The following is a 9,614-nucleotide window of genomic DNA, read 5'->3' as shown; positions in this document are numbered from 1 at the left end:
ACATGCCTCAATAAAATCACTTGCCCACCCACAGATGACAGTCTCATTTTCCAACTGCTTATTTTCTTACAAACCTTACTTATCAGCTCCTCCAAATCTGCAATTTTAAGCCTCCCCGAAACTATGGGGACCCCTAAATATTTGAATGGAAATTTACCTTCAGAGAAACCTGTCATTCTTTTGAGATTATGTCTTCAAGTCATGGGAATTTTATTAGAGAAAAATATGGTTGATTTCTCTTTGTTAATTAATTGACCAGACCCATCCTTATATGTAGATAATATATTCAATATGCAACGAATAGAGTTTCGTCCGCCATTAGTGAAAATAACCACATCATCCACATACATTAGATGAGAGATCAAACAGGTACCTCGGGCCTGTGAGAACTAGCCAAATCTCTTCTCCTCCACACTTTGCTTTATAAGTCGTGATAAGATTTCCTGCAAAATAATGAACAAATAAGGGGACAAAGGATCCCTTTGTCTCAACCCTTAGTCGCCTTGAAAGAAACCTTTAGTAGTACTATTCATCATGATAGAATATCAAGGTGTAGAAATACTCTTGCCAATCAAACCACAAACTTGGTTAGAAAAACGAAAAGAGCGAAGAACCTCCAGTAGGAAATCCCAATCAACTCGGTCATATGCCTTCGTCATGTCCAGTTTTAACACCACATTCCCACCATGTACCTTCTTATGAATAGAGTGAACCATTTCCTGTGTAAGACTGATATTCTCAAATATACTTCTGCTAGGAATAAACGCACATTGCTCAAGAGATATCATTTTTGGGAGAAGAGTTGTCGAACGATTCACAATCACTTTCGAGCAAATTTTATAAAACACCGAACAAAGAATTATGGGTCTAAATTTATCAAACCCAGTTGGCATATCCATCTTCGGTATTAACACCACATAAGAAGAGATGTAGAATCTAGGCCATTTACCTTCTCTAAAAAATTATGAAGTTGCTGCCATAAGGTGATTTTTTGTGACATACTATAGTACTCTAAAAATTAAGACATATTATAATAAGAAATCCATATTATTACAATTCTATTCTAAGTGAAAGAAAAAACTGAAAAAAAAATTAAAAAAAAATCTAATAGGTAAAACTAATTTTTAAGGAAAACTAAGAATTGGAAAAGAAAAAGAATAAGACTAATATATGTTTAAAAGAAACTTTAAATTAAAGTGTTAATTCAGAACAATATTTCTCCCAAATAAACGCTAGGAGTTGTGTATACAGTACTTAATTCGTAGCTCGTATTTTCACCCTCAAACTATCGTCAACTTTCACACAATACTACCATCCATTATGATTTCAATTTCAAGAGAGCGCCACGTTTTTTTTAATAAATTTCACGGCTAGATTTAGCGTGTGCTATTTACCTTTTTGTCTGATGCTTTGGTAGAATTGGGTTTATAAAAGTATAAAATATGTGATGCCCCAAACCCCACTTGAGATTGGACGGAGATTAAAGTGTCAGGATATACAACTAAAGGTTACACACCCCTCGTTTACAATAGTTAACATGCATTGCACTTAGCATGTTTCTAGCAGTATGTAATAATCACAGCGGAAAAAAATTCATTTCTAAGTAAAGTTTAAGCAATTAAAGCATGGTACCAAATAAACTAATTATTAATCCCAAAATAATTTGTTCAAAAATATCTCCCAATTATCCAAAAGTTCAAAAATCATATTGTTCCTTAAAAAAGCCGAGAGATGTCATATTAACCCTTGTCCTTATCCAAAATCTTCTACAGGTCATCGAAGAGCTTTAGCACTTCACATATAATGTTTTCGGCTGACTCAAGCCGCTCTATTGGCATTGGTTCCACCAAGTGTTCAGGGCTCTTAGGGGCCTCTTCCCCCTTTAGCGCATCCTCACGTTTGCATTTCCCCATCGTTATCACCTATTCTTCTCACAAAATTTGTTTAATTTTGCATTTTATAGTTATTTATATATTATGTATGTCATGCATCTCACATTGCATAAGACAAATAAACTTTCATTAGATCAAGTGTAAGATAAAAACACAGATTAAAATTAATCAGATGGCCATTCAGATGCATGGTACCAATGCAGTTAGGTTAGATGTGCAAGCCACATACTCAAGTGTGGTTCACCATGATATATTACTATCATATTAGATCAGCGGCTCCCGTTGTGACTACAAGATGTGGGATTGGTACATAACCTTGCACAATGGGTTAAGTGTGTTGTTCAGTTAGATTCAGATCAATCAGATAATTCAGATTAGTCAGAAGATTCAGATTAGTCAGATAAACCAGATAATTTAAGAAAAGTCATGCATGGCATAAACATATGCATGAATAGTCATGATTTTAAATTCTTAGTATGAAATGTTTAATGGAAAACCGTATATTTATTATGTTTACATTATGACAGGTCTCTTGCTGAGTCTTCGACACATTTTAGTTTGTTTTATAATTTTAACAACCTTAGGTGAGAATATTTATGAAGATAGAGTTGCAGGACAAGATTTGGCCAAAGGAAGTAAAGTAGAGGCCTAGATCATGCACATAGCTCTTAAGTTATTATATAACAAAGTTTTGAGAAATTTTAATAAGTGCTTTTGCATAGTCTCCTTTATGATTTCAATATTTTGAACAACTTTATTTATAATAAGGGATCTTTGTACCTAGCGCTTCCTTTAGAATAAAAGAAAATTGTGAAATCCAGCCCCAAGCCTAATATTTTAGTTTACTATCTTTTGTCGCTGTGGGCCTGGCCATGTAGAAGCACAAACAAGGACCTAAAACCCAACCCCTTAACTTGTACAGCGTCGTTTTGGCTTAAAGGGGGTAAAACCCTAAGATTTTTTTCCCCTCCCTTCTTCTAGAGCCAGGACCTCCCCCCCAAAACTGGATCTCCCTTCTTCTATCCTTTTCTTCTTCCTCTCTCTCTCTCTCTCTCTCTCTCTCTCTCTCTCTCTCTCTCTCCACTACAACTAGTGTGCATTGTCATCGGTGTCGCCACCACACCGTGACCACCCCAACTAGCTTCAATTGCACTGCCTCTTGCTGCAACACCTCACTGCCATTGCACTTCATCTTGGCATCTCGCCATCTCCCATCATCGGTAAGCCCTCTCTCCCTATCTGTCGATCTCGCTCTCCCTCCCTTCGTTCTCTCCTTTTCTCACACTATCACAACCAGCCATTTCCAGTGTTGCTGCCATTTCCATTGTTGTCGCCGATCACCTCGAAGGAGCACCACATCGAGCCTTTCAGATCTGCCTTGGATCACAACCAACCACTCTGATTTGTCGTTACTCAGCATCCTCTCCAGCAGATCGATCGATGTCGTTTTTGTTTCTCAAATCTGTCAACCTTCATCTCTCATAGCTCCTCCACCACTGCTTGCCTTACTATCCAACATTAGTCGTGGTGGGCTCCTTGTTCTCGACCTCCATCCCTCAGATCCCTCCCCCTTTCTCTCTTAGATCCTCACTCCTCTTCTTACTCTGTTTCTTTTCCTAGGGTTCTGTCGCCCTCAAGTGCTCATTGAAGATTGTCCGACCACCTCCACCCTCTACCTCTCAACCTCACCCTTGTGTAAAGCCCTATTTTGCTTTCAGCATTTCTATCTCCTAGGGTTTTCTGACTCCACCAGTCGCCAACATCCACCGCGGGCTTCTCTGCATTAGCCCTATATTGTAGTCATTCCATCCAATAACTGCTTGTCATGCATATGCAATTAATTTTTATTAATATCTGTCATGATCTATTCAATTGTGCTATGTTCTATGCTACGTTGTGCAATCTAAAAACTGGGCTTTTGGTGTCATAAAAAATATATATTTTTGTGTGCGTGCATGTATGTCATGACCCCAAGCAAAGATGGGGTATTATCTCGGCTAAGCTTCTTTAGTTACTCAGGAGCGTGTAAAACTGAGGGACGTCCCATGGGTAGTCGTCGAGTGATAGTTGGCTCGGCCAAGATGGTAACGCTCTTGGCACGACTCCATAGCCCCTCTGTTGGCGGGGGCTAGCGGATGTCTAGTGACATGCACGGTCATTACCCGTGGTGTGAAGAAAGGAGCCAGGGTGTGCGGGTGGTCCCGAGGGGGGACCATGGTGTACATTGTAATAAATGGTTGAGTACAAAGGGATTTTTGGTGTGAGTGGTTATAAGTAATGATTTTTGGATGGTTGTAAAAAATGGCAGTTTGTGGTAACTGCTTTCATGACTACTATACACGTTTGCTCCATGTTTGAATCTCTTGGTTGTTGTTCTGCTGATTTATTTGCTGAGATTGCGTAATCTCATTTCAGGTTTCCTACCTATGGTTCTGTTTCAATAGACTTTGATGCAGAGGATGGGTATGAGCAGGAGGGACCGATCCCACCTAAGGAGTGACGGCTTCGACTTTACCCATCATTGTTGTTAGACCTTTTTATTTCTTTACTTTGATTCAGCTTAATGACTGTGTTAACCTCTTGGAGGACCAGGTGTTGGGTTGTAATTCCTTAAACTTTTCTAGTACATAGTTTTTGACTGCCTTATATTTTTCCCGCTAACTTCTTAATGATGCATACATACTGCAAGTTTCCACACACTTGCATGAGGCGATGGGGCGTATGACCCGAGTGGCCATCATCTCGATGTCAAGACTCCCACCAAATCACATGTGGGGGTCGAGGGCGCCACAAAATATAGTCTTTCAGCTTTACAAAAGTCGCCTCCAACCTCTCTCTTTGGTACCCCCTCTCTACAGACCTCAAAATAAAGTAGCCTCTTCTCTATTGCCTCTGCTCTCCCTCTTTAAATCCCCCTACTTTTGCTTTATGTCTTGTCCTCCAACTTTAAGTCTCATCTTCCCTTTATGCATGATCAAGCCTTTTCATTATCAAACCCTCTTCTCCTGTCCTTTCTATCAATGAGTTTTCAATTTCCATAAGCCTTCGTTGGGCTTTACACTGGCACTCATCCCCCAACATCTATAATGTTTTTTTCATTTCATATGTATTATGTTATATAGAACTACTTGTATCAAGTTCTTTTTAGGACTAAGCCCATTGAAAGAGGGATATTTGCCCTATAATAGGATAAAAAGGACATTTGTCCCTCATCTACAGTTTTGTTCCAACTAGAGTTACACCTAACCCAATTCTTTGTTATATATATATATATGTGCCAAAGTCATTTCCTAGTAGCTTCTCGTATCCTTGACGAATTTTACTACATATCCACATTTGTTTCCTCTTTACAATGTCATGTACTACATACATGCACCACATACAAATCTTCATCCTTAGTAAACAACACCAAATGTATGTTTACGTGGCACCAATTTATGTGAAGGTAAATTTGCACATGCAACTCTACTACAAGTCCCATGTACAAGTCTCATCTTGCTAAAGATAAGGATGGTGGATCGGATACTGAAGTTTTACGACTGGAAGTGCGAACTGGTATGAAGTTACACAGTTCTTCCATGGCTCTAAGCAGGCCTATAAGGTTGGATTTGTGATAGAAAATCTGTTATATTGGAATTGTCAAGGCCTCGATTCCTCGAAGGCACGACTTCATGCTTTGCTGAAACAATACAAATCAAAAGTATTAATGGTGGCAGAACCTTTTCGTCATGATAGTAAGATTGATCGCTAGAAAGATATATTAAAGTTTGATGCAGCATATTCGAATGGTGGTTTTGGAGGTAAGTTGTGGGTTTTCTGGCATGATGACGTCCAAGTTAATATTATTCAAGCGTCGAATCAGCATGTTACCTTCATGGTTAATTCTCTGTTGATTATTTCTGCCATATATGCTAAGTGTACATAAATGGAGAGAAGGCAACCCTGGGCGGATCTCCTTCCATTCGGAGCTGTACAGATGTCGTGGATGCTTATTGGTGATTTTAATACTATTCGCCATGATGGGGAAAGACGAGGAAGGTGTCCAAGACTGCCACGGGCAATGGAGGAGTTTTCCTCATTTATTCAAAATCGTAGTTTGATTGAAATTCCTTTCACTGGGAATAAATTGTCTTGGTGTAATGGGCTTGGTGGATTGGCTCGTAAATGGGCTCGGTTGGACAGGGCGCTGTGTAATACTAGGCTAGTAGATATTTCCCCGATGGTGTCAATGAAGTATCTTTCTCAGAAATCATCGAATCATGCTCCTATGGCCATTTAGTTGGTGAATTCTAATACGAGGTATGGACCTAGTATTTTCAGATTCCAGCAGATATGGACGTTGCATGACGGTTTCAGGGATTTTGTTTCTATGATCTGGACTGAAGAGGTGGGAGGATCTGGGTTGTAGAGGCTTGCGACTAAGTTGAAAAAATTAAAAAGGGCACTTAAAAGTTGGAACTGTGAGGTATTTGGCTTGACAAATTTGCATATCAGACGGTTGGAGGAGAATATTGAGAAAGGGGAGGCACAATTGCAACAGAAGTATTCCCAAGAAGTAGAGACGAAGATACTTGCTTCATAGGCAGAATTAAATGATTAGCTGAAAAAATAGGAAGTCAGTATTGCCCAAAAAAAAAAAAAATACATGGATAGAGCATGGGGAGGTGAGTGCTTCTTTTTTTGCAGCTTTGCAGACCAGGAAGAAGAGTATAATTTCTTCCATGACTCTACCAAATGGTAGAATGCTTGCGACGCCAGAAGAGATTCATGAGGAAGCGGTTTTACATTTTGCTGATTTTTTGAGTCGAAGGCCAATGACTTTGGTGCCTAATTTATCTGAGGTTATTACATAATAGGTGATGGCATATGAGAATCTGAAGATTTTCCAGAATCCAACAGAGCAAGAAATTAAAGAGGCTTGTTTTCTATTCCGATTAGCAGTAGTACAAGACCAAATGATTTTAATTCTGGGTTTTTTTTACACTGTTGGGAGTTGATAAAAACGGACATGGTGGAGGCCATTCAGGAGTTTTTTGTAGGTACCCAGCTACCTAGATACTATGCAGCTTCTTTCATTCTTTTGATTTCAAAAGTGTCGAACCCTGGTTCGTTTGATAAATTTAGGCTTATCAGTCTATGCTCGGTGGTTTATAAAATATGTTTCATGTTGATTGTGAATAGATTGTCATCAGTTTTGAGTCTGCTAATTTCTGAAAAGCAAGGGGCATTTTTACCAGGGAGAAGCAACTTTGAGAATATTAGTCTTATGCAAGAATTGGTTCATGATATTAATAAACCAATTAGGGAGGTAAATGTTATGATGAAAATTGATATGACCAATGCTTATGACACGATTGATTGGGAGTTTTTATTACAAGTTCTGAGAGCCTTTAGTTTTCATTGGAGGTATGTAATCTGATCTCAAAATGTGTATCTTCATTTGGTTTTCTATGGTTATGAATGGCACTTCATAAGGTTTTTTTTAAGGGTGGGAGGTGTCTCCATCAAGGTTATCCATTATCCCCTTATTTATTCATATTGGTGGATGAGGTTTTCTTGAGGCTTTTGCGTAATAATTTCTAGGCTGGGTGGATTGGATATTATTCACAGTCTCGTAATGGCCCTTATTTTGCATTTGTCTATGATATGGTTATTTTCTCTAATGGTAGGAAAAAATACGTGGAGAGAATTTTAGAAGTTCTGGATCTCTATGCCCAATGGTCTAGACAAGTGGTCAATGCCACCAAGTCATCTATTTTCTTCTCAAACCGAATTACAGAAGCACGATGGTAGGAGCTGCTTAGAATTTTAGGTTTTTCGATGGGGCACTTTCCCGTGACGTATCTAGGGGTTCCTATCTACTCAGGTAGGCTGAAGCCATGCTACTTTGAAGATTTGTTGTCTAAAATTGCCAAAAAGATTGAAGGTTGGAAGATGAGATATCTTTCTTCTGGTGCTCGTTTGCTCTTGCTTAAATATGCTCTTTCAAGTTTACCGGTGCGATTGTTATTTGTGTTACCATTGCCCAAGCAAATTTATGGCAAAATTAATAGCTTATTTAGCACCTTTTTTTGGGGTTCGTCTGAAGGAAGTCCAAAGAGGAAATGGGTAAGTTGGGAGTCGGTTTGCAAGGCAGTGAATGAGGGAGGCGTGGGGCTGAGAAACATTGCTAATGTTTATAGATCTCTTCATCTCAAATTTGCTTGGAAATTTCTCTCGAAGGATACTTTGTGGTCTCGGTTCTTTAACTCCAAGTATGTGAAAAATCAACACTTTTCTCTTGTGGATTCTTCTAAAGGCTCTAGATTTTGGAAGATGCTTATAAATTCGATACATCTTGTTGTTGAGAAATCTATTTGGAGTGTGGAGGAAGGGAATTTATCTTTTTGGCAAGATAAATGGATGGAAGTTGGTCCTCTATGTAATGATTTTCTATTGTTTGATTTTCCGTTGTTAAAGATAAAAGAGTGCATGATTGAGAATACTTGGGATGTGGATTTGCTTGTCTAACTTGTGGGTCAAGAGGCTGCATTGATATTTTAACTCTTATTGGTGGAATTAAACAGGAAACGGATATTCTAGTATGGCTTGGAAATAGGGATGGGAGATTTTCAACAGCAAGTGCTTGGGATTGGATTCATATTTTGGCTCCAAAATCAATGGACGGAATGGATTTGGCACTTAGCTTTGCCAAAAGAATTCTCTGTTGTTCTATGTAAAGCTATAACAAATAGCTCGAGTGAGGATGAGAGAATTAGACGTATTGGAATCCCGATAGTCTCAAAATGTGAATGTTGTCCTCAAGCTATTTTGAAGACCTGAATCGTGTTCTATATTGTGGATGTGTTGTTGCTAAGCTTTGGCATTTGTGCTCTAGTTTCTTAGGAGTTCCCTATGTGGCTAATCGGTCTTGGTTGGCAACTGTTGAAGCTTGGTTTCGAAGAACAAAGAAGTCTTCTATGGCCAAGAATTTGATTGGTGTGGTTCCATGTATTTTAATATGGAATCTTTGGATGTGGAGGTGTTCGGCATGTATGGAGGGTCAAAAAGATTGTCTAAATGTTTTGTGGAGGAAGGTTAAATACTGGATACATTAGGTCTGTTTGAGATTGAGGCAAGCAAGAAATTTGCATCGATGTGATCAAGCAATTCTAGAGGAGTTAGATTTGCCGATGGTAAGCTCTTTGAAAAGGAGTTCTATTGCTGCTTCTTAGGCTAAGCCGGAGCTGGGTTGGTTAAAATTAAACACGAATGACAGTAGCTTCGGGAATATGGGAGAGTTGGGTGCTTGGGGCTGCTTTGGAATCATGAGGGAAACATCATTTTTTCCTTTTTAAATTTATCGGCATGGGTTCTAATAATAAAGCTGAGTTATAAGGGGTTATACTTGGATTGCGCAGATGTAAGGATATGGGTTTGGTTAATATTATTGTTGAACTAGACTCATCTTTGGTTGTGAATTAGCTGGAAAAGGGAAGATGTCAGGTTTGGTATTTGGAGTACTTTTGGGAGGAGATACTCTCACTCATTTGAGGCCTTAATATTAGGTTTTCACATGTGTTTAGAGAAGGAAATATTGTTGCAGACTAGTTAGCTAAAGCTGGTAGCAATGGGGTTTCGGAGGTTTATACTTCGACTACCATACCAAAGGAATTAAAAGGCATATTACATTTGAATAAATGTGGCTTGTCACGCCTAAGAAGGGGATAAATCGTGAATGAA

The sequence above is a fragment of the Juglans microcarpa x Juglans regia genome, chromosome 2S (assembly GCF_004785595.1).
Source record: "Juglans microcarpa x Juglans regia isolate MS1-56 chromosome 2S, Jm3101_v1.0, whole genome shotgun sequence".
Classification (NCBI taxonomy): domain Eukaryota; kingdom Viridiplantae; phylum Streptophyta; class Magnoliopsida; order Fagales; family Juglandaceae; genus Juglans; species Juglans microcarpa x Juglans regia.
This window is presented reverse-complemented; position numbering follows the sequence as displayed.